This window comes from Notolepis coatsorum, assembly GCF_963971535.1.
Source record: "Notolepis coatsorum genome assembly, chromosome: 2".
Lineage (NCBI taxonomy): Eukaryota > Metazoa > Chordata > Actinopteri > Aulopiformes > Paralepididae > Notolepis > Notolepis coatsorum.
In genome coordinates, this window is record NC_140166.1 from 90363057 (window position 1) to 90388657 (window position 25601).

Genomic DNA, 25601 nt, shown 5'->3' on the forward strand with positions numbered 1-25601 from the left:
TGACGTCACCCTCAGGTGCTTCTCGTCATCGCCCTCTGAGGGTTGCTGACTGTCTGTCTGCGCAACTGTACTGAGTACACCGGGGTGTTGTGTTTCTGTTTCTACACACCTTGTTCTGGAGTCCAGCTCTGGCTCCTCTGTCTGTGTCTCGCCCTCACAGGTTGCCTTTGTGACAAACTTGACTAGGATGTGTTTCAGTACTATCCCTTTACCGGGATGATAAACTAGGAGAGCAGGACTTCCTCTGTCGTGTCCTATGAAAAATCCTTTAACATCCTTGGACTTGGGTTTTCCCCTGTCCTGCAGGCACACATAACACTTCCCCTGTCCTGCAGGTACACATAATATACTCATCCAAATCGGTGCATTCTGGTTAGATTACACTTCTTTCCTGTCAGCGCTGTTACAGGCTCTTAGGTAGGTTACTATCTGCTAGCTTACACCTAGCTATTTCGAAAAGGGTGTGCCATTCCCTCTCTGCCACCCCGCTCTGGTGTGTGGGATATGGACGTGACGTCTCATATTTTATCTTATACCTTCACAATAGTGATTGGAACTTTCTATTTGCGAACTCGGTTTCGTGGTCGGATCTCAAACATCTTACTGTACCATAAGGAGCTACGTCTGCCAGGAATTTTTCCGTGGCCTGGAGTATGTCACTCTTTTCTTTGATAAAGTAAACAAACACTGCCCCTGTACACACGTCTGTAAACGACTGTACATCTTTGATAAAGTAAACAAACACTGCCCCTGTACACACGTCTGTAAAATACTGTACATATCTAAAACCTCCTATGGACTCGTTGCTTACTGGGTCTGCTAGGTCCATGTCAACTAGTACAAGTGATACCCCAACTCTGTCTGTGGGATTTCTGTATCTCGGTTGGGTAAACGTCCCCGTTTTGCACATTGCACAATATTTGTTAGGTCTACGCTTCTCCCCCTCAATGTGCATACCCTCTGACATTACTTGCAGTTTCAGTAAATCCTCGTAATTACAATGACCCGTAATCTCGTGCCATGTCTGAATATCGTGACTGGCCGTCCCGCTATACACATCATCCTTATCACACTGGTCGTTGTCATTTACACTCCGTTTTCAGATAATATATTCTCTGGTACATCTCTATGTCAAATCGGGTACGTCAGGTTCTACAAGAACATTTTTACCTTTATCGAAGAATACCTCGGCGCCGCTTGCAGTAGCAGCTATTACAGAGAATAGTCCTTGTAAGAGCGATGGTCCGTATAGAGCGTTCTTTAGCGTCACCGCACACCGGCGCCCCTTGCTGTGCGTGGGCATACCTGTGCATCTCCCCTCTCCTGCGCCAACCCGCAAGTGCATCTCCCGCCCGCTAGCTCCATGCAGTGCCTCTCTGGGTGGAAAGTGTCGTCAAAGTTCTTGAACCGACTCCTGTCGTTGATGGCATGGGACGATGCACCTGTGTCCAGCCCACGATCAGACCCCTTCTCTGGGTCCGCTGCGGCTGGGCCGGTCCGGCGATGGCCGCCGTCCGCGCTCCAAAAGCGCAGTCTCCTTGCCCCGTTATCCTCCGGGCGTCATCTCGACTCGCTTCACGTCGACCGTCGCCGCCATCGATTCTCCGGGCGTCGTCTCGATTCATCTCACGTCGATAGTCGCCGCCATCGATTCTCCGGGCGTCATCTCGATTCATCTCACGTCGATAGTCGCTGCCATCGTATCCGCTGTCGTCATCCTGTCCACAGCCTTTATCTTGTCCGTAGTCGCCATTTTGTTCGTGGCCTCCGACTCGTCTGTAGCCGCCATCTTGTCCATGCGCGTATCGCGCGCTCTGGTCGAGTTTCTTTATGCATGCTCTGTCTGTGTGCCCCGTGGATTTGCAGAAGACACACCAGACAGTCTCTGTGCATTCGCCTCTCCAATGGCCTTTATCTCCGCATCGCCAACACGCCAGGTCCGTCGTAGTCCTGGTTCTCTCTCTTGGCGTCGTTCGGGCCCTCAGCACCCTCTCCCCCTCCTGCGTGGCGGCTGGGTGGGTGTCTTCTGAGGCCTCAAAGTTCCTTAGCTTAGCCTTGAACTGTCCCAACGTAATGACCGTTGAACCATGTGTTATCAGGAGTGTGAACGGCTTGTACAGCTCCGGTAGTCCTCTCACCATCATCGTCACCATTAGCCCGTTGCTCGGTGCTTCTCCGGCACTCCTCAGGCCCGTTAGTGCTATGTAGAGGGCCACGACTCTGGGTCTTCCTCGCCCGATGAGATTCTCTCTCAGTACCGCCAGGTGCCCCTCCGCCGTCAGCTCTGCCGTGGGGGTCGCCAGGACCGTCTCGTCTCCTTCAGTCCCGCCCGTGCATGCAGCACAGCATGCGCTCCCCCCAGAGCTCACAGTTCTCTGCTTTTCCGTTGAATATCGGCCACCCGTCTTCTCTTTTGCCTTCCATCCTCTTCGTTAATGGTATGCTTAGCTTTTACTCTGGGCGGCCTAGCGACTAGCTATGCGGTGCTCCCGGTGCTATCCTAGCCTATAACTTCAGCTAAGCTTGATACAGTACCTCCACTATTTTCCCCCGGCGTTATCTGGGCCCATAACCTGTTAACAGAACTCAGTTTAGGGCAACAATAATGTGGTCAAGAGGCATGGTTTCTATCTTGTGCCTGAACTGGCGTGGCTTCATTTATTCACATGTAATCAGCAGCAGTAACAAATGAGTCCTCTCTTACTGAGAGACTAAGGAGGAGAGAACGAAAGGGGTGGGAGACTGGGGACCTTCCCTTTTATAGTAGCCCCTAAGGTAGAATACCTGGGTGGCTACGCCCAGAGCGCCCTCCAGTGGGGACAGATATATATGCACCAATGGCAATCTCTGGTGGAGACAATAGTCTACACAGGTAAACAGTTACAAGTGTAAACAGTCATATGTACAGTCAGACAGTTACTAAAAATCCCATACAGAGTCTCTTATCTCAACAAAAGACCCAGACATAGACAAACGCACCATATCCACACACACACATACACACACAGACACCTCAGTGTTGGCAATGCTGGTTTTCAATGATCCATTCCCTAACCCTGCACTTGAATGAATGATATGATGTGGACACTCTAATTGTTTGAGGTATTGAGTTCCATTGGTGGGATGCTCTATATGAAAAGACGGCCTGGCCAAATACACTTTTTTTTAAAGGGATTGTACAGTCCCCCCTTACCGCACCTCTAGTGTTCCTGGTTGAGGCAGACTTGAGGTTGATGAAACCGGACAAAGGAGGAGGAGCCAATCCACACTTTATTTTAAAAATGGTGTTTGGACATTTACCGCGGCCAGTTTCGAATTGCAGCCTCCCGTAGGTGCTCTTTGAGGGCGGTTTTGAAGGTGGGTAGGGATTCACATTATTTTACGGCTGTGGGTAGGGCGTTCCACATTGTTGTGGCATAATTGCGAAATGCGTTTAGTCCCTTGTTTGAGCCGAATCTGGGTTGAACATGATTTGTGCAACATTTTAGCATGGTGTTATTCACCGTCAAATATCACAAAATTAAATTAAAGAAAAAGAACATTGATATTATCCTTTGGTTCATTACAATTTACTCAAGCTTAGTAACAGACACAATATTTCTGACACTGGGAATATATTCCCTGAGATCCATAGATGTCCCTAGATACCAAGAACATCCAAATGGAGCAATCTTCCGTTTACTTAGGTATGTATTTTTAATGGTGATTGTAGGAGCCAATTTAGGAATTGGTTCATTTCCTATATTCATGTTTTGATATTGCAAATTGATATTTAGCTTTAGCTGTCATGATTTCATAATTACATTACATAAGATTTAGTTTGTTTTTAAAAGAGACAATGAGACAATGTGTGATAGAAAACGCTTCTTTATTTTGATAGGCTGGAAAAGTCATTTGACGGCTTATAGCAGCTGTGCAGAAGGTGGCTCGAGTTTGAGATGATGGAGCCAGTTTAGCATGGAAGCGTCATCGTTTTTGACAATGCGACGTGCGACCTGACGTGTTATGTTAACTTTTATTTAATTAAATTGTAAACTATAATCTTTGTCCTGTCATTCACGTTCAAGACTCACCGCTACTCAACCCTACTCTGACTTCAAGGGTGTTTTTATTTTTTTGGAGGCGTTTGTATAACACACCTACAGTGATGTTGTTGCTGTAGCTGTTGAAGTGTTGTTGGTGATAATGATGATGATTTTCTTTAGGTATTAATACTCTATACAGATAATTAGGGTTAATCCTGAGCCTTATGGATATTTGTAGGGATTTATACTGGATAAAGATATTCAGGGTTATACTATTAATCCTGAGCCTGATAGATATTTTTAGATATTGATACTGGATATACAGATATTCAGAATGATACTATTAATCCTGAGCCTGATATATATTTTTAGATATTGATACTGGATAAAGATATGCAGAGTTATACTATTAATCCTGAGTGATTACATTTTGTTGTCCTCTTACCCTTCAAAAGGTCCTTTTGTCCTCTCACCAGGCCGTTATTGTAAATACGAATTTGTTCTTAATTGACCTGCCTGGCATGATTTAGCCATAGTGTCTCTATAGCTGTATCACTGTACATATTAATAATATAACACTGTAAATACATCTTATTAGCACTATTACTCAATAGTACACATTTATATATGTTATATATTTATTAATCACCTGTACATTGTATATTACTATTGCACTCTGGTTGGATGCCAAACTTATTTTCGTTGTAATATACTTGTGCTGTATAATTACAATACATTTAAATTAAAGAAAATTGAAATGAATAAATACATTATTTGGGAAAGTGTGGGGAAAAAAACTCTGAAAAGTACATCTCCCTACTTGAAAGTTGTGTTCAAAACAGTCGATAACATATTTATTTACTCTCTTCCAGTAAACATACTGTGTCATGAATCAAGCTCAGATGTTTGGTCTCATGGGATCTTTAATTATACATTAGATGTAGTTAATTAAATGTTAGTTTTTCTTTCATTCTGCCTGTAATTTCACATCACTCCTCATCTTACTCCTCGAGTATCCAAAGTAGTCTGTGCTTTGAAGTGGAATTTGATGGATCTATTTGAAGTACACCCTGTCGTCCCTCGTCCCAGACTCAAAAGTCAGTGGAGGCTGTTCAAAGACGCAGGATTTAAGACGTACCTCTAAAATGTTACGCTTGAAATTAATTCATAAAGATCGCTCTCAGCCAGACTACAGTTTGTCTCAACACTTTCAATATCTTGTTCCTTCTATAGAAAAATATTATGATGCCTTGATGTCTGTAACTCTCTCTCTCTCCCAGTGGAGTCGAGCTAATCACAGTTGTGCCACTTAACTAACAAAATAACATGAGACCTAGCTAGATTACTAACATTAGCTGGAGAGTTTTAAAGGTCCCATGCATTATAAATGTCATTTTTCAGTCTCTAGCATTGTATTATAGTAATAGGAGTTCGTATCAATGTGTTTTAGGGTCTAAATACCATATTGGCGAATTGCTCCGTTTCAGCTCAACCCCTCTGTGCCTCTAGTAAATCGGGTCATTTTGATTTGAAGTCCCTGAGCACGTCACTGGGCGCTGTGGATAGACACAGTGATGCGATTGGCTCTGTGGTTGGAGCTAATGCCCGCCCCCATTCTACCTAGACTAGACAGCGAGTGGGGCTGCGGGGCCGAGAGGAAGAGAGAGCCGAGAGGGAGCCGAGAGAAAGGAAGAGAGAGGGAGGGAGGGAGAGAGAGGGGGCACTTGGGGGGGGGTGGGGGGGGTACCTGCCGGCCGCGCGCCACACGGGAGATTGAAAGGAAGAAAAGAAAAAAGTTGCCTCGTCTCATCAGCGAGAGCCGAGTGGGAGAGAAAGGACAGAAAGGAAGAGAGAAGGAGGGAGGGAGGGAGAGGGGGCACTTGGGGGGGGGGGGGGGACCTGCCGCACGGAGGTCCGCGCGACACACACCTCCGAACGGGAGAGTGATAGAAAGAAAAAAAGGAAGAGAGAGGGAGGGAGGGAGAGAGAGGGGGCACTTGGGGGGGGGGGGGGGACCTGCCGCACGGAGGTCCGCGCGACACACACCTCCGAACGGGAGAGTGATAGAAAGAAAAAAAGGAAGAGAGAGGGAGGGGCTTCTCTCTCTCTCTCTCTCTCTCTCTCTCTCTCTCTCTCTCTCTCTCTCTCTCTCTCTCTCTCTCATGGTATAAATGATTATTTGTGTAAATAAGGTTATACGCCGACCATTAAGAAAATACATGTTAGTTTAGGAATAAGGGGCAGGTAACTATATAACTATAAGATTTATTCTTCTTCCTGCTCCTTTTGTCCATGGAATGACTATTTATGATTTTTTAATGAAGAAACTATGATTGTATTATTCCATGTGGCAAATAAAAACTCTGAACTGAACTGAACTCTCTCTCTCTTCCCCCCCCTCCCTCCCTCCCTCTACCAGTGCAGACTGTGGTCTGACTGTCACTCAAAGTGCTTATGGGCGGAGCCAGGCCATAACAGCCTGATTTCTCGAGGCTGAAAAATGATGGTTTCGAGTACTTGATTAGAAATATAAAACAATGAATTTTTTTGAAAAAAAAATTACAAATGTCTTCAATAGACTAACAGGAATTGTGTAAAGTTGCCCAAATAGCGCTAGGAATAGCAGTGCATAGCCCCTTTAAAGTATCTCACCCATTAATTAAGGCTATACCATTACTAAACAACATCCTTCGGTTATTTGCTTAATCAGTAGCTTTTCTGCTCTACTTACCAGTGTCTTTCTTTCTTTTTTCCTCCTCGTCTTTTTAAATGAAGTCCTCTTCATTTAGCTGGTTTATACTTCGGCTCTAATGTTGGCTCAAAGTAAAATTCTCATTTGAAGGTCAAGCTAGCTACAACAACTAGCGTTAGCCTACAGTAACGGTACACTGACTGTACAGGGCTGTCGGCTAGGAACCATGGGATAGGAACTGGTGTCCTCTGAATGGTTAGATGGGGTGTCAATCATGTTCAGGTTGAGAACGTGCATCATTCGAAAGAATGCACATGATGCAAAAGAATAGGTGAAAGTGCTTCACTAGGCGTGCATTAAAACGTGTAATAAACCATAATTGTCCAATCAACGACGTATAAGGTACTATTTCGACTTGCGTTCACTTACATTGGGTTAGTGAAGCAGAACACTCCCCTGTGTCACCTGAAAGGGGCGCTGTTTTGCACGATACCCACGACACATCTGTTTGAACAGTGCCCCTTTTTTGGTTTGATTCACAGATGAAAGTCATTCTAATGAAATGTTGGCATCTAAAAAATATGTTTTATGTAATATGTGTGTTATGTTTTTTGTTTGTCTGTTTTTTGTGAAGCACTGCTTCACCTGTCTTAGAGGAGCCTCCTCTGCTTGACAGGTACTGGAGGTGGGCGTGGCTGGAGCGATACTCACACCCAGTGGCGGCTGCTGACCAAATATTTTTGTGAAGCACAAATTATTATATCATATTATATTATATGTTAAATTATATTTTTTAAACATCCCCCAATGTGTGTGTCAGTGGTGTCTGTGAGTAAAAAATTGTGGGGAGGATGGGAGAGATAAAAAGAAATGTAATAAAGAAGTACAGACACACAGTGTGGTTATGAAGACAGCAGACAGACACTACAGTTAAAGACAACAGGCACTAGTAATAAATACCTTGGAGTAACTCTTGACACACACGCCTCACTTACAAACATCACATCAATAGCTTAGTCAAGAAGGCAAATCAAAAACGATTTGTTTACAGCCAGATCAGACCATTTCTCACCCTCACTGTTTCAAACACATATCTACATGCAATTTTTCTTTCACCAATATCTTACTGTCTCCCAATCTGGTCCCTCACAACAAAGGAAATTATAGGAAATTATATGGGTAGGCGGGGTGGGGAAAACTGTACAAATGTACAAGCAAAACTGTACATTGGAATATCGACGAAACCATACTTGGTAGAAGAGGGTCTCGTGTATTATTGGGTTAGTTAATTTTATTTTTTTTAGGTTTATCGCTTTTTTCTACTGGGCAGTCCAGTAGAGAGAGAGAGAGAGAGAGAGAGAGGAAGAGCGGGAGACAAAGTGGGGGGAAGACATTCGGCAAATGACACCAGGTCCGGGAATCGAACCCGGGTTGGCCGTGCCACGACGCAGCGCGTTACATGGTTCGCCACTTGGGCGCCCTGGGTTAGGTCATTTACTGTACATTGGAGGGGGTTGGGTTAGGACATTTACATTCACTCAGCACTATAGGAAATGAACGACACACACACGCGCGTGCACACACACACACGCACACACACACACACACACACACACACACACACACACACACACACACACACACACACACACACACACACACACACAAGGACGGGATGGGTTAGGCGCAGAGACCCAATCGCATCGGCGACTGAGAAAAAGACAATGCATGTGTGTGTGTATCCCGGTGTGTGTGCCGCTCCAATTGCATGTCCAGTTTGTTGCATGCTGAATAAAGACCCCCTAAAGAGGTCCTGCATTACACAAGCAAGGCCACAGCGGACCCACAAGATACCAACTCACGCAGTAAAATACAGCCAATTAATTAATAATCAACACACGCCCGCCCCACACAACTACTAAATATAAAAAAAAATATGTTCACTCACCATTGACGACGTTACTTCTTACGAGGAAATAGTGTCCCTCCCATCTGATCACTTGTAAATTAAATCCATCCTTCGATGTTTTCTGATGAAACGTTCAATGACCTCCTCTGCTTGCAAACAGTTGCAAATCCAGCAATGCAACAAACAGCAGTCTTTTGTGATCTAATCGATCCTTAATTTGCGTGAGGATGCTGTCGAAATCCACTAAACATTGTTCTGTTGATGCGTAACACACGTTCCATTTTCGGGACTGTCAGACTCCGACAGGTGGTCACTCAGACAGTGACCCAAGCGATTGCCAAAGCAGTGCACTCACCAAAACTGTGGGCTCACCTATCCCATCTTCCTGGGTGAACGTTTCGATGACTTTGGGAACAAAGATTGCAGGACAGGTTGCTAACCTAGTAGCTAGAATAGCTAATAGCTAACGTTAGCTACAACAAGTTAGCTTACAGACAGTCCAATGCGGCACATTCACACCAACTACACTACTTCAACTGAGATAAAAAAATATATATATCATCAAACGATGCACAATAAGTTGATGAACAATTTAATAAAGATCTTAAAATATGAATTATTATATTAGGCAAATGAATCTCTTCTTTTCTCTAACGTTATGTCAGTCTCTTTCAAATCAAGTTGCACACACAGTCAATAGGGTCCAGCTGCAGCGCCGTCTTATTAGCTGGGGCTATTCTGATTAGATCTCAAGGTTGTCAACACAATGTAACACGGCGTGAATGCCAATCAATCATGTGTGCTAAGCCTCACTAACCGCCTTTTTTAAACTCAAATACCCTATTTTGATTGGATTTTTAGATTATTAAGACTTGCCTGTGCACCAGATTTGCAGTGAATGATTGACAGCTGAGCTAGCCATCAATGTGTGTTATGGGATCAGGGTCAGAGAGCTGTCACTTGTACATTTTTGAAGAAAAAAATTATTCACTGGCATTGAAGGAAAACATTTCTAATAATTTTTGTTTTATCTTTTAATTTTTTTAAATGTAATAATAATTTTTTTTGTCTGTATACTAGTGAAGCACTGCCTCACTAGTAGTCATGCAATAACCTCCACTGCTGGGACAGGTGTTCCCATGCTCCCTTTAAAACACTTCTGTAGCTCAGTTGCTGGCCGCTCTCCTCATGGGACGCCGTTAGTTTAGTTTGATGCTTTTGATTTCTGTTTGCATTCTACAACATTACACCTATACACTTTACCATGCATGCACTCACTTACACTACTGATGCCACTGACTTCACATGCCACTGTTGACTACTAGTGATCTATCTTCTGTCTATATTAACTCATTCGGGGCCAGACCCGAGATATCTCGGATTAACTCGCCGACGCTTGAGCGCCAAACCCGAGAAAAGTCGGATTTTCATCATTATTTATTTTATTCGATATTTCCATTCATTATCGATCCAGGGAGCCTGGTGTTATCATAGGGAATGAGTCTGAGATTGCAAAAGTCCAATACCACCACCTGGTAGGATGCGGCCGGTATTGCACATCCTTTGAAACTCTGTGTCTTGGGCTGTGCTGCGATTATATTGGTCCGGGCGGACTTTTCCATGTCAGGCAAGGGGAGCGGTTGTCCCAATCGGCTTGAGGAGTGTCAAATGCTCCAGATGGATGATTTATGGCGGATGATGTTGGCGACATGATCGACACCAATACTGGGACTTGCGATCAGATAATTGGAATATTATTTTTGGGGCAGATCCAATCCAGTGTTAATTCTGGCAGCTATTTTAATTTGAGTTTAGTCTTAGTCATGTGTCAAATGCTCCTTTTTCGTTTTCATCATATTAGTCACCTTCATTTATTTTTTGTTTAGTCAGTTTTAGTCAACTACAGGTCTGAGCATTTTAGTCTTAGTCAGTGTTAGTCTCGATTATTTTTGTTTTGTTTTTGTCTAGATTTAGTCGCAGAAAACAACAAAAAGATTTTTGTCTAGTTTTCGCTAATGAAAAAAAGGCATTTTATAATTGTATATTGTAAATAATGCAATTCTATTTATTAAGTATAGTCTAGCCAAAACCCTATCAGCTGATTCACAATAAGTTCAGTAGAAGGCTAGAAGCCCAATAGTAACCAAACATTCCTTGAAATGGTCAATAGATTCAGAAATAGTCAGACATGGAATGGAACATATTCTGATTTAAATTGCTTATTTCTTTTTTTAACCAACAAAGCAACATTAGGATAGTGTAAATACACAGTACACACTGATTGCAATTCTCACTGGGACCTACAGTACTGTACAAATTTCACACACGTCACACACACATTCCCTTTTATCCGTCGAGTCGTACCGTAGATCGCTGACGTCACTTTAAACTTAAAACTTAAAATAGCGGCCTCCATCAGAGCATTCGTCTAACAACAACATTAGGTTAGCGAACCTACCACCGCACTTCTATGTGCATAAAGTGTGCTAACAAAATATCACAGCCCCTAAGACTGGGTGCGTTGTAACTCTACTGAGCATGTACCCAACATTATATGAAAAAGAAAAAGTCATTACAATGTTTTAGTGCACTTCAAGCGCTAAAGGGATTAACAACTTATACAAGTTAGTAGCTATCGATTAGCCGGAAACAGAAATGGGAAATGCTGAAATAATAACGTGAATTATTCTAAAAGTTATCATTATTTTGTCTCATCTTGTTTTAGTCAACATAAATTAAAAGACATGATCTACATTAACGTGACATCACGTCTCGTTGTCGTCGGGGGAAAAAGCTTCATTGACGACCATATTTAGTAATTATTTTCGTTGACAAAATTAACACTGATCCTATCTCAAGGTAAGGGCTATATGATATAAATCTTGCGTTGATCAAAGCATGCCTTCATTGCGATCTGAGCGTATAGTGTGTAACGCTAGTCCATAACGTATTCCATTGGTGACGATCAAAGCATAAAAAAACGACCCCCCCCCACCCTTTCATACATTCATGATGGAACATAATACCTAGCATATGCATTTGATTTTTTTATTGTAGCGTGTGTAGGGACGGAATGCCAATGCATTTAGTATAATAAATGTTGGGGGCTATTACCAGCCTCCCATGAATTACCCTAAAACCATACTTATATTCACCACGGTATAAAACGGGAATGTATGGATGACATTTTTTTCTTTTTCACATATTGAATGATAGATACTCGATGTCAAATGGGCAATAGTATTGTATCCATAGCTATAATATATAATATAGTTATAGCCCTGCAAACACTGCCACGTATTCCTATACTTTAAAGCGTTGGCCTTTCAACCACACAGCATCCGATTGTCTGTGTCTCCCTCTTTGTCATGGCCGTGCAGCCGGTTTGCGACACTGACCACAACCTCCTCGGTTCAACAGCACAAATGATGTTGCTTTCTCCACTTGTTTAAAAGTTGAAATCATCTGATGACATTGAAGGGATAGTTCATAATTGTGGACATAAAGTGTTAACCTCTTAACATGCGGGCAGAAAAGTGGCCATTTTTGTTTTCTTTTTTGAGGACTGCATATACCTTTTTTGCAAGAAAGATCACTTTTAGTGCTAATGAAATAGAGTAACATAGGTCTGAATTTGAGTTGTAGAAAAACTTGTTACTCAACTTTTTCTGTAGTAGTTAGTAGTCCAGAAGTAGTATTTCCCCAGAAATTCGTATGGCTTTAATCCATAGCCTGAGGGCATGTATGTAGTACATGTCCACATTTCATAAAGATCCGTTCAGAAATGAGTGATTAGGAGTGATTTTGGTAAACTGTGTACAAAAGAAAAGCTCAGTTTTCTCATATACTTCAATTCATTCTGCGGGTTTTCTCTTCCTGCTTTCGCTCGTGAGTTTTTCACCTAGATCCCTGATTCGTACATCCCCAGGGGTATTATTGGAATGCCACACTCATTGGCAGGGCAGCCTGGGAGAAATGCGAGGCCCTGTGCAAGATTTAAACGCGAGCCCCCCCCCCCCCCCCCCCCCCAAAAGGTAAAAAAAAAATAAAAAAAAAATATATAATATATATATATATATATATATATTTTTTTTTTTTCATACAGTCAACATATTCGTAAATAATAGCGCTGCCCGAGGCTGGGCATGATACAGTCAACATATAGCAAGAGAGAGAGAGCGAGAGAGAGCTCCAGTTCTACAGTCAATATACAGTGTACAGAGAGAGAGACACATTGGAAAGAAATTGAAATGCTATTTGGCCCTAAACAGAGAGTACACAGTGGCAGAATACCTGAGCACTGTGACTGAAGATCCTTGACTAGGTACAGACTCAGCGAGCACAGCCTAGCCATCGAGAAAGGCCGCCATAGGCAGACTGTGTGTGTTAGAAAGAGAGAGAGAGAGAGAGAGCATGTGTGTTAGAGAGAGAACATGTATGAGAGAGATAAGCAAAGATGACCCCCTAAAGGATATTCAACTTTTAATGAAAGAACAAAACAGAAGGAAAAGATAACTTCACAAAGGCAACATGAATATACATAGATCCAAAAGGACAAAGATCAACACTTAAATCCAAAGAGAAGAGGGTCTATACCAGAGAAATCAAAGCAGCAAGGAGCCAATGGCCGACAGCTAAAGGCTAGCCAGGTAGGCTACTGACACCAGGCCACACACAGCTTTGGCCAACGGCCCAATGCTACCCAAGCTACACAAACGACCAAGACAATGAATTCACACACAGCACATGTCGTATCTCCAAATGTTGTGAAGTAACATATGTTTTGCCTGGAAAAAAACATCGTTATTAACAAAACATTCGGGAGTGGAAGGAAGGAAGAGTGGGGTAATGTCATGACATTTTCATTAATCTTACCTGCACCAAGGAACGCAGGGCGAAAGGCCGCAACACAGGTCTCCACGTTGACGAAAGGCCTCTCGCTGTCGGGACAAAAATAGGCTATGGCCAGAGCCTTGTCATGGTGCAGGCCCGACTACATCTTCTGTCAAAGAAGTAGTCAGAGTGCCAGAACCCCCTGCTATTCTCACGGCTAATGTCAACCAGGCTATCGCTAACCATTAGCTAACGCAGAAGCAAGCTATGCGGCTACATACAAGTACTACAACAGCTAGTCGGCCAGTTTAGCTCCAGAGAGAGAGAGAGAGAGAGAGAGAGAGAGAGAGAGAGAGAGAGAGAGAGAGAGAGAGAGAGAGAGAGAGAGAGATGTCCACGGCGGGAATATAATAGAGTTAATAGAATAGGTTAAAAACTCACCAAACGTCCAAGAGGATGGAGACAACCGCGTGGAGTTGACGAAGTTCATCTGCCAAACGACCATCCTCTTCATCTTGGCTGCATCTCTAGTTTAGCTAACGCTAGTTAGCCTTTAGCTAAGCTAGCTACTAGCCGACATCATCATGGCTATATCCCGACTGCATCATGACAAGGCTCCGGCCATTTGTCCCACCAGCGAGAGGCCTTTCGTCAACGTTCCTTGGTGACTGACCGACTGATAATGACCGACCTTGGCTGGCATAACTAAGCATAATAGTCAAAAGCTGCACGCGCGAAATAGTCAAACGCAGCTGACTCTTCTTCTTCTTCTTCGTTTAAGTTTCCGGCGGCGTACTACACATGATGTAAGTAACCACTCCCTTCGTTGAAACCAATAGTATGTCTGCTGCAGAGCACCAGAGCTCCAATAGTGACCCAGGTGCAGACCCAGGAACAAGTCAGACACATTCTACAAACGTGTCTAATGTGAAATATATAAGCATATAAGCAAAACTAGATTTTAGGTATGTGATGAAAAAGGGCCTCGCGGGAAGGGGGACCTCGCAAAAAAAAAAAAAAAAAAATATTTTGTTTTAATTTTTTTTAATTTTTTTTTTTGCGAGGCCCCCCTTCCCGCGAGGCCCTGTGCGACCGCACTGCTCGCACACCCCCTGAGGCGGCCCTGCTCATTGGCTACTACAACCCTGTCCAATCATTTTCGAGATCGCCAAATGATTGACGGAACTAGAGCCCCAAGAGTCGGGAGTAGTATTTGCGCGATATTGTGTACTTTGAGCAATGTAACTCGAGAACCGCCAAACAGATTTTGTCACCTGAAAGGGCTGTCGACAGGCAACAATTGGGGCTTTAATTCGATATATATATTGTATTAAAGAATATGCACACCCGAGCCACTAGAGGTCGCCAAAGTGCCGGTGGGCAAATCGTCCTCAAAAGGGCCCACATATAACGACCCCCTCCACGGCAGATTTTTTTACATTTAATGAACACCTGTATGTGCAATTTCCTGCAATATAGAGCCTTCAATCTTGACCAAAATAAAGCTGCTCTTTTCACTATAAAACTCAGTTTATATTGCAGTATGATAGCTATAATAACTTCACTGCGAGGGCTCTTTTAGCTAACGCTAGCTAGGCACGTATGATAGCCAATTACTATTATAATAATAATAATAATAATAACTTTCCCATCCTCCCAAAGCGCCTCCAGCCCCGTTCACATCCGCCGCACCAACAACAAGTAACAACAACAACTAATTGACGCTATCAATAGCCCCAGTGAGCGCGGCGGCTGAATGAATGAAAACTTTATTTAACAGATTGCAGAATGGGTAAAATACAGTACGGCTCAATACACACAATTGTTAAGGGGATGCAGACCAGAGAAAGACGTTTGTCTTGTTTACATCAGGGTCTGTGCTGCACCGAGTGAATCCACAGTCACTTACTCCTCAATGGGAAACCAACCTAGATTTACCATGAAGGACTGGTTCTGGCCGAACCGTTCGTTATACAAGTATCACAGAGACATTACAAAGGTGCTCACAGTTGCACGAGGGGTTCGCACAGAGATACGGGATGGTTTGAAAGCTCGGCGTTGCTAATAAATATTTTTTATATTTTTTTTATAAACTGCTCAAAGCGGCATTATTTCCGTCGTTGGGTGATCACAGCGCCTGCGCAGTGCGCACCATCCCGTATCTCTGGATTCACTCGGTTCAGCGCCGAGGCTCACCATACGAGAAATATTCAGTTTCAATCTGTTTGCGCATTTAGTATACAGTCACAGTGTTCGACTTACGTGATGATTTGCTCCATTTTAATGTAAACGCCGAAGAATAATCCTCACGAGTCACAATGTTATCCAATATCCAGCCTGAATTTCGAAAAAGGTTCGAAAAAGCCGCCTCCCCCAACATGTCGTATACGTCATGCCGACAAACGCCCGTGGGCACTGGATCAAACCATTAAAGTGGGGGGTCACACAATCTTTGGAAACTTAAAAACTTGCTATTAAGTGTCATTGCGTATTATTAATTTGATTGAAATTACGTAGTTATGGTTCGATAAGATTTATAAATTGGGGGGGGATATTTATATCATATGATATGATCAAAAAGTGAGGGAGCAAAAAGACAAGCTTGCTCCCCCAAGTTCAATAGTCCTAGAGCACCCGCATCTTCTGCTCCATTAAGTGGGCGCCTATGCACCCATTCACACACCAATGGTGGCATCTGCCTTGCATGTTGATCCATAAATAGTGTTTAGATTGTACTTCTAGGTTTTTTACTTTACATACTGTATTTAAACACTTCTAAATAAAACTGTTGTTTTACAATCCTGAGAGTTTGTTTGTAACAATCTGTACAATACAAGTGTTTGTCTGCTTAACTTTTAGTGATGCCACTTTATTAAAAGATGTTTGATGGTAATAATTTCTTCATGGCAGCTGTGTCATAAAGCTCCCTGGGCACACAACGATTTGTAATTTGTAATTACAATGATTGATTAAAATGACCTCACATGGGTTACAATTTATTTCCTAAAAATCCAATTATTTGACCGCTGAGGCCTTCAGCTGACAGCTTGCGTCTGTGTCTTTCTGAAAGGCACGTCCGGTAACGGAGAGACACGGCTGCCTTGGTCTGTCCAAAGGTTAGATGCTATTAAAAACTCTCTTTCTGCTCCTGAATGCAACCATTTTTTCCAGCTGTGTGTTTCTCTAAAAGTCAGCACTAATTTCCGCTTGCATGTTTGTTATACTTACTTAATCTCTACTTAATCTCCAAAGGTCATTGAGAGCATGGCTAATTTACAATGACGTAGAGAGAAACAATACATATTGTAATACAAAAACAATATAAAATCAGAAAAGTCAATCAATTAAACAATTAAAATCAATCAAAACAATTGCAGACTGAAATATTTATACATTTGTACCTCGGTTCCCCCTCGATTATCTTGAAGTCTTCTGTCGCACCACTTCAGACAAGAAATACTCTGAATGACAAACCTCGAGTCACGAACACAGACTTGGGAGCCATGTCATCACAGAATTTGGAAAACATAAAGACAATAAAAACACAATAACAATAAAAACAATAAGACACTAAAAACAAGGGGCGGTTAGGTGGCCGAGCGGAGATTGCGTTCGTCACCAGCCCCGGAGCTGTGAGCTGGTGACAACCCCGGAGCTGTGAGCTGGATTCGAACAGGCGAATCCAGCTCACAGCTCCGGGGTTGTCACCAGCTTGGCTGGCCGTCTGCACCAATACAATTGGCTGTATTAGAGGGTGGGAGAAGCTGGCGGGGTGGGTCCGGGTCGTTGTAAACAGCGACTCCTACAGTTCGGTTGGGGCGCCTGCTAAGCGCGGATAGGACTCGAGGGGGATAGTGTGGTCCTCCCACACGCTACGCCCTCTCGATGAGAATCCGCGCTGCCAGGTGAAAAGAAGCGGTGATTGGCTGGACGTGTGTCGGAGGAAGCACGTGGTAGCCTCCACTCTCCCAGATGATCTGACTGTGGGGGGTAAGTGCACAGCGACCAGGAAGGGACTGGGAATTGGCATACGACTAACATTGGGATGGGAGAAAATCGGAGGAAAATGGAGGGGGAAAAAAGACAAAAAAAAAAAAAAAAAAAAACACTAAAAACAAACACGATAAAAACACATTACAACAAGACATAAAATACATTTTGTACCCTGCACTACACTAAGAGAAGATGGAACATCTTCAATCCTACACTTCTTCCCAAAGAAGCGCCTTTACTTTTGTTTAAAAAAAACTCTTTAATCAATCAATTTCTTTAATGACCACCCAGCCAACCTGGTGGAATTTGGTTTCAGTGCATTGCAGTTCCAACATAAAACATAGAACATATAACATCACTTACAACGTACATACTACATGCAGTTAAAAGAAAACACAATTACAGAGATTACAGTTCAGAGTTGTCCATGTCAGCAGAGGTAAGGGGGGGTTGCGGGGGGGTACTACAGGGAGGGGGGGGGGGTACTACAGGGTACTACTAAAGTCTGGCTTTGCTTGATGTGCATAGGTAGGCTGTTCCATAAGGAGATACCAGTGTACAAAAATATGTTTCTGGCCATCTTACTCTTAACACCAGGAACACAGCAGGACATAATGCTGGCTCTTGTGTTACGGTGGTGTTTGTTTCTTACCATATTGAAGGTTATCCTATAACCCTAGTTATATGATTGGCGTAGCTGTCTGCTTCACTCTATGGGATACACTCAGCGCCTGTGCGCGTCCAATGAAAACTTCTCACATGTACCTTCCATTTGCCCGACCACGCCCACCTCCGGCTACTCAAAGCCCAGGTGTGCAGTCTACTTCTCCCTTCCGAGTCTGAATTGCAGCGAAACCCAGCCAAGGGTCCTCAGGGCTGTGTTAAAAGCAGACAGCTACGCCAATCATATAACTAGGGTTATAGGATAACCTTCGTTATATTTCATTGGCTACGCTGTCTGCTTCGCTCTATGGGACAACGGGCGAAGCAGGGCGCGTAGCCCTGACAAATGCACCCCCTGAGGTCCCTTCACGACCATCAGAAGAACATGGGGTGGGGTCCGACCCCCTCGCGCTTCCTAACGAGGAGCGGAGAGAAGGACACCAATCATACGCAGTGGGGCGCAGTTACCCCAAAACGCACAAGGTGAGTAGATCATGCGAAAAACCGCCGTCTACCCCACCATGCACCCCGCCAGCCGCCCGGCAGCGGGATGCAGAAGGGGTTCCAGCTCTGAGCCGCACTCCTCCTTTACAGAGGTGGGGCCCCCGGCCATGGCCGCGAGACAGAACCCCCCCGAAGGTTCCGATGAGGACCAAAAGTCCTCACCCGGATTCATGACAGCGCCCTAACCCCGCCCCCCCCCAGGGCCACCGTGCTCCCTATCGAGCTGAGGGTCGAGAGAGGGAGTGCGCACGTGCTTGACCGATGAGCCACAGAGGGCTGACGGCAAGCCCGCCCTACCCATTCCCACACCGGAAGCTCCGAGCCAGGCCTGCCGAGGCAGCCACCAGTGAGCCTACCGGAATGCTGGGGCCTACAGGTGACCAGTACAGCAGAGCATGGCTGACACCCGGCGGACAATAGGATAAGACTGACCCCGTCCGGCCCGGCCAAGGCGAGTCCTGTGTCCGCTAACGCAGCTGCCCCCGTAAAACAGACAGGGGGTGTGCGTCCTGGCCGTAAGTCGGGACTGACCGCCCGAGAGCAGCATTCCACTGGCCCACCATAGGTGCCCCCCTTCGTGACCACAGGCCTGCCCCGTCACCCTCTCCTGCAATTAACCCTCCGTGAGGGGGTAAAAAGCACGGAAGGCAGCACGCCATGGCTCGAAGCCTTCCACCGACAGCGCCTACAGCATCAAGTCAAGTCAAGAGTTTTATTTGTGACGGCATACAAGTATACAATGAAATGCGGGTGGTCTTGCCCGCAACGATGTGCACTACAGTGGTACAACATATAATAGAATCCAATAAAAAACAACATTGTGCAATAAACAGGTAACAAGCAGGTAACATGGTGGGACATCTCGGTATCTGTACATAGTTATTTACATAGCATGTAGGACATGCTAGATCCTTTGGTAGTGCAATACACTGTTACTGTTGCTATGCTATTTTTAAAGTGACCTTTCCTTTTTGGCCATAAGTGTGGGCGTGTGCGGCATGAGTGTGTGCCTGCTCATGTTAAAGTGGCTGTTAGTGTGCGAGCGTGCACAGCGTGCGTGTCGTGTGTGTGCTCATGTGTGCTTGTGTGTGGAAAGTTCAGTGCTCTGTGGCACTCAGTGTTCATTGTTCAGGGCTCTGATGGCCTGGGGGAAGAAGCTGAGCCGAAGCCTCTCTGTCCTAGTAGCTGGGTTTCGCAGGCGTCTGCCTGACCTCAGCAGCTGGAACAGACTGTTATTGGGGTGGTGGGGGTCTTTCATTATTCTGCAGGCTCTGGATTTGCACCTCTTGTTGTATAGAACCTGCAGGGGAGGTAGTGCAATACCCGTGGTACGCTCGGCTGAGCGCACCACTCTCTGTAGGGCCTTCTTGTCCTGTGCCGTGCTGTTTCCATACCAGGCAGTGATGTTTCCAGTCAAGATGCTCTCTACAGCTCCGGAGTAGAAGGACTGGAGTATCTTCCCCGATACTCTGAACTCCCTTAACTGTCTCAGGTGGTAGAGGCGCTGCTTCGCCTTTTTTACGACTGTGTCTATGTGTGTTGAACATGTCAGATCCTCTGAGATGTGGACCCCCAGGTACTTGAAGCTGCTCACCCTGTCCACTGTAGCCCCGTTTATCATCAGTGGTGTGTGTGTCTCCTGCTGTCCTCTCCTATAATCCACGATCACCTCCTTGGTTTTACCAATGTTCAGGAGCAGGCTGTTGTCCTGGCACCAGCGTTCCAGTACCTCAACCTCCTCCCGGTAGGCCTTCTCGTCGTTGTCCGAGATCAGCCCCACCACCACTGTGTCGTCTGCAAACTTCACTATGGAGTTGGAGCTGAACTTGGCCACACAATCGTGTGTGTAGAGTGAGTACAGCAGGGGGCTCAGAACACAGCCCTGGGGGGACCCGATGCTCAGGGTGATGGTGTTGGAGGTCTGACCCCCCACCCTGACCGCCTGGGGTCTTTCACTCAGAAAGTCCAGTACCCAGGCGCTCAGGGCGGAGCTCAGACCCAGCTCGATCAGCTTGTCCACCAGTCTGGTGGGGACTATGGTGTTGAACGCTGAGCTGTAGTCAATGAACAACAGTCTCACATAGCCCCCCTTCTGGCGGTCAAGGTGAGAGAGGGTGCTGTGCAGTACCTGGGAGACCGCGTCGTCAGTGGACCTGTTTGTCCTGTATGCAAATTGCATAGGGTCCATATCACTGGGGAGGGAGGCACAAATGTGATCCTTGACCAGCCTCTCGAAACATTTCATGACCACAGAGTGCCACCGGTCTGTAGTCATTGAGACATGTTGGGGAGGGTTTCTTCGGTACAGGGATGATGGTAGACATCTTGAAGCAGGCAGGGACCACTGACTCCGCCAGGGATTGATTAAATATGGCGGTGAACACCGGGGCTAGCTGGTTGGCACAGGACTTAAGTATGCGTCCTGTTATACCATCTGGGCCAGCCGCTTTCCTGGTGTTCACCTGCATAAATGCTCTTCTCACACTGTGTTCCGACAACGAGCGAGCGTCCCCGCCCCCCCGCGGTTGCCCCCCCCCCCTCCACAACAGCCGGCGCGCCAGTGACGTCACTAGCCGTTGAGCCAGCGGCGCCCCTGTCTACACCAAACTGAGCGTAGAAAGAGTTGAGTTTGTCCGCGAGAGAGGCGTCGTCGCTCCCCATTGAGGGGCCGCTGACATTGTAATCAGTTATTGTCCTCAGTCCCCGCCATAAGCCTCTTGTGTCGTTATGTGCCATTTGTGTCTCCAGTTTATCAGCATATGTCCGTTTTGCAAGTTTTACAGCCTTGCGCAGAGTATAGACTGAAGCCTTATACTCCTCCATGTTTCCTGACTCTCTGCCCCGGTTGTAAGCAGTGGTGCGAGAGTTCAGAGCTGCTCTGATAGTACTGTCCACCCACAGTTTCTGGTTTGGGAAAACCTGCACCTTTTTCGTGAGGACAATACTATCAGCGAGTGTAGTTATGTAGCTCACCACAGTGGCTGCGAGCTCACTGACGTCACTGGCGCTTCCCTGGAACATATTCCAATCCGTGTCTGCGAGCGCGTCCTGAAGCGTGGCCTCTGATTCGTCGGTAATTTTTTTTGTCTCACGTGACACGACGGCGGCATACCAGCAGTCCTCCGACGAGAAACTGCCGGTCTGCCAGGAAAACTCCATAACAAGCAGCGGTCCCAAGCACTCCCTTTTCCGAACGCGCCGGGGAAGTCCTGAAAAAGGACGCCGGTGGAATAGCCTTACACCTAACCCTCACCTAACTAACTAACCAATTTTCGTTTCAACTGCCAAAGGCCTGTGAGCCATTCGTTTCGCTGAAAACAAAGGGAGAAGTAGACTGCACACCTGGGCTTTTAGTAGCCGGAGGTGGGCGTGGTCGGGCAAATGGAAGGTACATGTGAGAAGTTGTCATTGGACGCGCACAGGCGCTGAGTGTATCCCATAGAGTGAAGCAGACAGCGTAGCCAATGAAATATAACTACATTTGAGGACCTGTACTCTGGGGATCTACCATTAAGAACATTTAGAACATCACTTTCCGTTACCTTGCTGAGCTGGAAACCATCTTTAGCTATGTTCAGGCATTGATAAAAGTTTTCTACAAAAGAAGAACCATAGTGTCCCTTACTTGCTTCTAACTTCTCTATCCCGGAGGAGGCTACAGTGGTAAAAAAGTCATTAACCCTGTTAAAAATTAAGGCCCAAATTAAATTGACATTATCAACTTCAGAGGCCAGAATGTGTCACCTATAAACACATTTTATTATCCAATAGCATTGTGAGGCTGAACAGGACCCATTGATTATGTAAATGTACTAACAAATATTAAATAAACATTTACAGACTTTTTTTTAAATAGCTAAACACTAAAAGTGTTGTTGTAATGTTGCAACTGAGGATATTACAGGGTTAAAGTGATTTGCAACTTGTGTTTTGTCCTGACATATAGCTCCATCTATTTCTAGACTAATGTTTTGAGCCTTTCCTTTGTTAGTACAAGAGGATCCAATATCATTAACATTTATATTTACATTTAGTCATTTAGCTGACGCTTTTATCCAAAGCGACTTACAAGTTCTGTATGACAAGTCATCATGAAGGGCACAAATCTATCAGCTGAGTAACAATGTTCATCAAAGTGTTGAGTGCTACAGTGTAGGTTAGTATATTAGGACAAGTGCATGACAATAAGGTTAGTTAGGGTTAGATTTGAATTTTTTCTTCATTTCAGATAATGGTTGAAGAAGTGCGTCTAGTCGACGGTGAAAGATTGGACAGGTTTCGGCTGTCCTAACTGTGGTGGGCAGTTCGTTCCACCATTGTGGGGCAAGGAGTGAGAATAGGCGGCTTCTCCTTGATGACCCTCACAGAGCTCAGATAGGATTGGGTCTGAGATGGCCAGAAGATGCAGAGTGTAGGGGTCTTGAGGGTGTGTAGTTAGAGACCATTGACCGGAGGTAGGCGGGAGCGGTTCCCTTTGCCGCACGGTATGCCATGTCGAGGGCCTTGTAGCGGATTCATGCGGCAATGGGGAGCCAGTGCAGGTCCCTAAGAAGTGGGGTGACGTGGGCCGACTTCGGTAGGTTTGAGATCAGGCGAGCAGTGCGTTGCAGTAGTCGAGGCGGGAGATGACTGTTGATTGGACGAGGAGTTGGGTGGGTTCTTTTGTCAGGAAGGGGCGGATCCTTCTGACGTTGCTCAGGAGGAATCTGCAGGTTCTGGTTGTCGCTGCGATGTGAGCAGAGAAGTTCAACTGGTCGTCGAGGACAACACCAAGGTTCTTGGCGGTCGGGGACGCGGTCACAGCTGCATTCTTGACTGTGATGGAAAGGTCGGTCAGGGGGGAGGATTTGGCCGGCAGGTGGAGCAATTCTGTTTTGCTTAGGTTCAGTTTGAGGTGGTTGGTCGTCATCCAGGCGGAGATGTCGGACAGACAGGCCGAGATCTGCTCAGAGACATGGATATCTGAGGGAGGGAAGGAGAGGAAGAGTTGAGTATCGTCGGCATAACAATGATAGGAGAAGCCATGAGACGTGATAATGTTACCCAGTGATTTAGTGTAGAGGGAGAAGAGAAGGGGTCCTAGAACCGAGCCCTGAGGGACAAAATCAAATCAAATGTGTAAACTCCGCAATCACACGTTAATGTCCCCATGGACTGGACAAGTCTTCTTTAAAAAGGGCAAGAAGAAACATCACAATAAATCAAGAACAAAAAACCCATCATCATTTCAGCGACTTCGGGTTCCTGAGAAGCGCTATACAAAAATAAAATTAATTATTATTATTATTTATCATGAAATACAAAGCAACACTTCCAGACGTACCCCAGCGAAGGTAAGGAAATACTCACAAAGAACTTAGCAATAGGAAAAAAGCTCCACAGGCAGTGTGGAGGAGAGAAACCTTAGAAGGGTCATTCAAGGGGGGATCCCCTTCTTGGATGTCAGTGATAGTAGTGTTGTTATGGATAATCGATGGGTGGATAATAAAACCGGCAAAATAGTTGGTATGTATGCAGTGGCGTCGCGTGGGTAAAATAACAGGGGAAGCCAAAAAAAAATTATAAAAAAAAAAATTATAAGATATTTTTATTAATATTTTTTATTTTTATTTTTATTTTTTTAAGTCAAGCAGTCACCATGTACACTACAGTATGGCTCGGCGGCCAGTCAAACTTTATTTTTATTTATTTAACAGATTGCAGAATGGGTACAATACAGTAAATTAATACTGCTGGAGCATTGGTTCATTTTTGGTCCGATATTTCCTTGCACGATTTTGCGCGCCGCGTGGGAGCAAATTCGAGACACATATTCGGTTGCAGAAAGGTGTCCCACGGTCTCCTCTATGGCCGTGAATATTTTCACGCGGATCGGAATCACGGCGCGCCCGTGGAACACTTTTCCGTTTCGGCGAGTTTATTCCACGCTTTCGGTTTTCCTTTTCTAAGCATTTTCGGGGCTACATGTGAATGAGTAAAAGTTGCGGGACGCCCAGATGTTTCCACGATAGAAAGCTTGCGTGGATCCCATAATAGGCTCACTTAATACAGCATTTTTAAAATAACGCAACATTTTCAGGGTCGCGAGCCGACCTTTTCCCCTCGTTTTCGATGATGGAAGTGATTTAGGAAAAGCTTCGGCACGCCGAGAGGTACCCGTGGATTTAATATCGCGAGGATCGGGGCAATATTCGGCCCGTGGGAGCAGTCACGGGTTAATACAATGTTCAGAGTGCAGAGGGGAGGTGTGCAGAGGGGAGGCCACACTCAGGATTCTTCTCACAGCCCCGTTTTAAACTTTTAGGGTGTGGCAGTCAGCTCGAATCTGATTGGCTAGGATCGGATTTGGACTCTAGATACATGAATCACATGGTTGAGGCTGGAAAAAGAGACCTACCCCCTGCCTCCTCTATATAGCTGCAGTGAGCACAGTGAGTCTGACAGGGTGTTAGAGGGAGTGAGAAGGAGAAGAGGGAGACATTTAAAAAAAAAAAAATTATATATATATATATTTTTTTTTTCATATTTCATATTTGATATTAATTCATATTTTAATAGGGAGGCATGGCTTCCGTTGGCTTCCATAAGGATTCGCCACTGAACATATACGTGTAATAAAACACAAATATGTACATGCAGTAGCAACTGGGGTACATAAGAAAACATTTTTAATATTTAAATCGAATAGAGCTAAGACTAACAACAACAAAAGAGAAAGCATAGGGACACGAGCGCTAATGTGAAAATTGGATAAAGGCTAAATGTCAAAGCTCGGAGCTCAAAATATCAGAGTCATATTCAGTTTGCACATGAGTATAACAATCTGTCTTCAATCTGTCCACACCTGACCACTGGCCTATTGACACTACAGTACATGTGCAAACTGTTGCAACCTGTTCAGCACCACAGACAATGGGTCTCATTCCCGAACGAATTTACGACAACATTTTTCGTCTTAGCCAGATTTCGGCCCATTTAAGAC